Source organism: Budorcas taxicolor, chromosome 13, assembly GCF_023091745.1.
Source record: "Budorcas taxicolor isolate Tak-1 chromosome 13, Takin1.1, whole genome shotgun sequence".
Lineage (NCBI taxonomy): Eukaryota > Metazoa > Chordata > Mammalia > Artiodactyla > Bovidae > Budorcas > Budorcas taxicolor.
In genome coordinates, this window is record NC_068922.1 from 26135248 (window position 1) to 26141057 (window position 5810).

The 5810-nt window shown below is 42.6% G+C and overlaps 1 non-coding gene across 1 annotated transcript; it reads right to left on the minus strand.

Moving 5' to 3' along the window:
* Positions 1-5154: 5154 nt before the first annotated feature.
* On the minus strand, positions 5155-5227 carry TRNAG-CCC (transfer RNA glycine (anticodon CCC)). The gene has a single exon. It is a non-coding gene; the product is annotated as a tRNA-Gly (tRNA).
* Between the last annotated feature and the right edge of the window lie 583 nt (positions 5228-5810).

Consider the following 5810-nt stretch of genomic DNA (forward strand, 5'->3'; position numbering starts at 1 on the left):
TGGTCATACAGTTGCTTTCTAAGTGAGTAAACAATTGGTCAAAACAATGAAAGAGGCAGTGAAGCTGGGTTGCCAAGCAGTCTGTTGAATTGCTCACATCCTTTGCACATAAATGCACCAGTTGTAATATTTCCAGATATTTATTTCTACAAAGTCTTACTTCACTTCATCTTTCTTGAGCTAGCAGTTCTGCCCAGGAAGGGAGAAAGCAGAGACAGCCTGTCCTGCCTGTAGAGGCTACAGCTGCTCCCTTTCTGAGTCCTGGCTAATTGTTTTGGCTCTTATCACTGAATTGCCCAGTGAAGGGGCCACTGGAACTACAATGACCTACATTCCCCAGTTCTTTGACATTTAAAAGTCTTCACTTAAAAAAATCCCTCAGGAAGACAGGAGTTGTGGTAGATATATACAATGGAATATTAGTCAGCCTTTAAAAAATGATGCCATTTGTAGCAACATGGATGGACCCAGATACTGTCATACTGAGTGAAGTAAGACAGAGAAGGAGAAATATCATAGGACATCCCTTATATGTGGAATCGAAAAAGAAATGTATCATTTGTAACTTATTTATAAAACTGAAAGAGACTCAGGGACTTAGAGAGCAAACTTATGGCTGCCAATGGTGGGAAGTTGGGGGGTTGCGGGTGGGGGGAGGATGGGGAGGAATAGTTAGGGAGTTTGGGATGGACATGTACACACTGCTATATTTAGAGTGGATAAGCAACAAGGAATTCCTGTATAGCACAGGGAACTCTGCTCAATGCTATGTGGCAGCCTGCATGGGAGAGGAGTTTGGGGGAGAATGGATGCATGTATGGGGGCTTCCCAGGTAGCGCTAGTGGTAGAGAACTTGCTTGCCAATGCAGGAGATGTAAGAGACATAGATTCTATCTCTGGGTCAGGAAGATCCTCTGGAGGAGGGCATGGCAACCCACTCCAGTATTGTTGCCTGGGAAATCCCATGGACAGAGGAACCTGGAGGGCTAGAGCCCGTAGGTTCGAGTCGGACATGACTGAAGTGACTTAGCATGCACATAGGCACAGAAACATGTACATGTGTGGGTGAGTCCCTTCACTGTTCACCTTAAACTATCACAACATTGTTAATTACCCCAATATAAAATAAAAATTCCAAAAAAGTCTTCAGTTCTATTTATTGGAAGAAAAAAAGTTCTGCTTTCTGACCATTCTCCCTATGGCTTGACCTTTGAATATTCTGAAGTCTGATCTAGCTTTTATTGGATAGAAAAACACGTAACGACCAACAGCTGGTCACCACCCTGCCCTCCCCCTACCTCCGAAAGGACCAGGGATTCGTGTACTCACGTGGCTACAGCAAAATATTCATGCAATCTGCTCTCGAGGGCCTTTGGTTTTACTGTATCATCCATATTTTCAACAGAGGATGGCTTGAAATAAGGAAATCTGAGGCATAGCTTGGTAAAACCACAGGAGTGAATTCCTGCAAATTCCTCCAGCAGCCCTCTCTGAATAGGCAGCCCCTACAGGCTTTAGCAGATGAAACACAGAATTCACAACCCAGGAATACAGAAACAGTGTATGTATTTTTTGCTTGTTTGCATGTAAAGTATCTGTGTGTTCATCAGGCTTTCTAAGGCAGGTATTCTTTTTTTCCACAAAATGGGAATGTCAAAATGTCATAGCCAAGTACAGATGTTTTTAGAAAACCATCCATGGATACAAGGGGGAAATTAGCATTCAAGTCACGATGGCAAGCAGTTTATTCTGGAGTTCATTCTGAGGAGGTAATGACTAGGAAAATGACAAAGAAAACTGTTACTGACCATTAGTGAGCAATCACTCTGTCATATTACTGAGATAATTTAGATAAATGCGGGGTTTTGCTGTCTCCCAGGGAGACCAGCGGCTGATATCTTTGAGAACAGCAGCCCTCTTAAAGGCTGCTTTTAACAAATGTATTTTTTCATCAGGCAGATGTAAAATAGCCATGTCTGTGCTTGTCCGTGGGATGTAGTAATAGCTCATTTTAAAAATTTGTTTAAAAAAAAAAAACAAAAATCCCCCCCAAAACTCTGTCTGTTCTCTGTTTGGTGCCCAGGTTGACATGCTGTCATCCCCTGCAAAGGGTTTTCAGCCGCTGTGGAAAGCAGTGTTTGGAAACATAAGGTATTTAATAAATCAATGCTAAGCCTACCATATTTTTGTTCAATTGACTTCTATTATTTTAGCAGCTGCTAATTATGCGCTGTTGATATTTGGAGGTCGGGAACAGATTTCTCTGTTCCATCTGGGTGATCTCCTGTCTCCAGAATAGACTTTCCCCCACCCGAATGCTATGGGAGTTTGGCTGCTGTATTTTGAGGGCAGTGATCATATCAACGCAAAATGAGTAGACAGAAAGGACAAGATGAAATTTACCTAGTGTTGGTCACAAAATAGTTCATTTTATCGTGATGTCAGAGGCCTGTGTCTGGTGCCACCCATGTCATTTAGTGCTAAGAGGAAAACAGGAGGGACTCTGTCCATTTTTATAGTGAGAAATTGGCATGTGAATTCTGAGACTATTTTAGCTGAAGAAAATACTGAGAAAAACCAACCACAGCCTATTTTCTATTTATTAGGAATTTACAGGAACTGTATTGGCTGTGGAACCCAGCTTTTATTTGTAGTGGGGTGATGTAGGACAGGAAAGAGAGGCTGCGTATGGGGCTCAGAGTCAGTTACTTCTCTGTACTAGCTGCTCCAATGAAAAATTTTCTAAAATGTTGTTTCCTCACATATAAGAAGGAGGTGAAATAACTTGTTTTTAGGACTGTCATGAGAATGACATAAGATAATGAATATATAACTATGATGATGATGGTTTTTTAAAAAATATATATTTTTGGTGTGGACCGTTTTTAAAGTCTTTATTGAATTTGTTACAATATTGCTTCTGTTTTATGTTTTGGGGGTTTTTGTCCTGAGGCATGTGGGATTTAGCTCCCCAACCAGGGATTGAATGTCATCTCCTGTGTTGGAAGGCAAACAGATGTCATCTGTTGGAAGGCAAAGTCCTGACCCCTGGATCCCCAGGAAGCCCTGATGATGATTTTTAAAATGCCATATCCACCTTGAAGTAAGCAAAGGTGCTTTTACTATGATGCAGTGTCTGAGGATACTAGACAGACTCCTTCTACTTGCTTGTCCTAAGATACAGGGAGGCAAAGAGCTGCATGGAAATTCTAATAATTAGCCTTCACGCTCTTTATCAACTACTTTGCTTTGTCCTTACACATGGGTGTTTTGTTTTTATTTTAACATGCTAATTAATTAATTGAAATGCTTGCTAAGAACAGTGGCTGCCTTGCTGCTGAAGCCTGGGCAGTGGGCCTGCTGTTGAGAGGGGCCTACGAGGGGTCCACTGTGTATTTAGGCCTGGCCTGCCCACATTCTCTCCAGGCTCCGCCACTGCCTTAGTGTTCTAGGGAAGCCATAGCAAAATACCACAGAGCGAGAGGGTTAAACAACAGAAACTTGTATTCTCACAGTTCTTGGAGACTAGGAGCCTAAGGTTCTAGCTAATTTGGTTTCTGCTGAGAGCTCTCTGTGGAGTTTGTCGATGCCCACGTTCTCACTGGGTCCTCACGTGGCCCTTCCTGGTACACAGATACTCTGCTCCTCTTCCCATGGGGCCATTAGTCCTATTGGATTTGGGCCAATCCTTGCAACCTCCTTCAATCTTAATTACTTCCAAAACATTCCATATATCTCCATAAACCATCACACTAGGGTTCAGGGCTTCTAGAGAGAAATTTCATGAGGGGGACACAATTAAGTCCCTAGCAGTCATCATCAAAGAGAAGCACATTTTCAGAGATCCCAAATTCTCACTGTTAAAAACTAGTGAGAAACTGTTAAGTAGAATAAAATGCAGGGAATTCCCACAGCCCTCCATGTCATAAATAGAGTTTTCCTTTACATAGGAGGAAAGTATTATGAAGATTCTAATTGCCTCATTCCTTTTAACAGAATATCTGATGATACCTTTGAGGATTTTAAACATATACTTGAGACTTGGTTTTTTAAAATCCTAATAAACACTCAGCCTGCTGGTTTAGAGCTGATGAGCTAAAGATCTTTGCCTTCAAAACAGATAAGGTAAAATTGTTCAATCCCGGTAGCACGTTAGAATCACCTGGAGAGTCTGTTTCTTTGTTTTGGTTTGTGTGCATGTGTGTTAAGTGCTGATTCCTGGACTCTTCCCCAGGTCACTTAAATCAGAATCTCTGGGGATGGGTGCTGGCTTTATTAGCTGTAAAAACCCTCCAGGGCATTTTAATTCACTATAAGAATTGAAGACAATAGATATGATTTCCTGTTTTGTCTCAATTGTTTTAGGGCCAGAATTTAATTTTGAAATAAAAATGTAATAAAATAAATGCATAATTACACCGGCATTCTGCACAAATAGCAACACTGCTGAAACCAAACTGTTGGACTGCACAGTAATCACCTAAAATGCTCCTCTCCCAGCTGATGTATGAAAGTCTCTATTTAATATATAATGGGGTCCACAACCCACAGTATCTGCAACTCACTCAGAATAAAAGCCCAGCTTCCCACAGTGGCTTAGGAGAGTTACACCCTCTTTGCTTTACGTCTGTGTCTGATGTCATCTCTCCTGCTCTCTGCCTGGCTGACTCTGCTTCAGCCGACTTACCTCCTTATTCTCTACGTTGTAGCCTTGCATCAGTGATTCTCTCCTCCTGGAAGGCTCTACCCCAGGCTGAGGTCCTCACATTTGTCCAGTCTTTTATTCAACTGATACCTTTCTAATGAGAGCTCCCCAATTACCCTATTGAGAACATGAAACCCACACTCACGTGTGTCCATGCATTTCCCACCCCTTTCGCCCATTCATTTTTTCAAAGCATTTCTCAGTGTCCCACACACTAGTTACTGTTTGTTGCATATTACTTGTCTCCTCCCACTACAACGTCTGCTCCATGAAGACAAGTGTCTTTATTCCACCGATGGGTCTTGTCTGGAAGGTACCTGGTACAAAGCAGCTATTCAGAACACTAGTTTTGCTTGTTTGTTTTTATTTGGCTATGCCGGGTCTTAGTTGCAGCACATGGGATCTTTGTTTCAGCATGCATGCTCTTGGTTGTGACATGCAGGATCTAGTTCCCTAACCAGGAATTGAACCTGGGCCCCCTGCACTGGGAGTGCAGAATCTTAACCACTGGATCACCAGAGAAGTCTCAGTACACCGGTGTTTAAATGAATGAATGAGACGCCTGCTGGTTTCCGCAGATAGGACCCACGGGCAGCCCTGTAAACTTTCAGGGCTCTAGACTCGAGACTTCTAGCCAAGCACCTTCGACTACTTAGGCCTCATAGGGGAGGATGGAGGACAGACCCAAGCCCATAGTCATTCTAATCCTGTTTCCAGTATTCCACTGTCAATGGGGAGATAACGCTAAATCCAACTACCCCAGAAGAAGGAAAACATTCATTCCACATTTTTAAAGCTATTCCACAATATCCTGGTGGCTCACTTATGACTGTTCAACATCTCAGTCTAGCTCTTTGAGCTTCCCTGGTGACCTAGATGGTAAAGAATTCCCCTTCACTGCAGGAGACCTGGGTTTAATCCCTGGGTTGTGAAGATCCCTAGGGGAAGGGAATGGCTACCCACTCCAGTATTCTGGCCTAGAGAATTCCATGGACAGAGGAACCTGGCGGGCTACAGTTTGTGAGGTCACAAAGAGTCAGACATGACTGAATGACTTTCACTTTCAACTCGTTGAAGGACAAAGAAACTTTTCTCAAACAAAAAA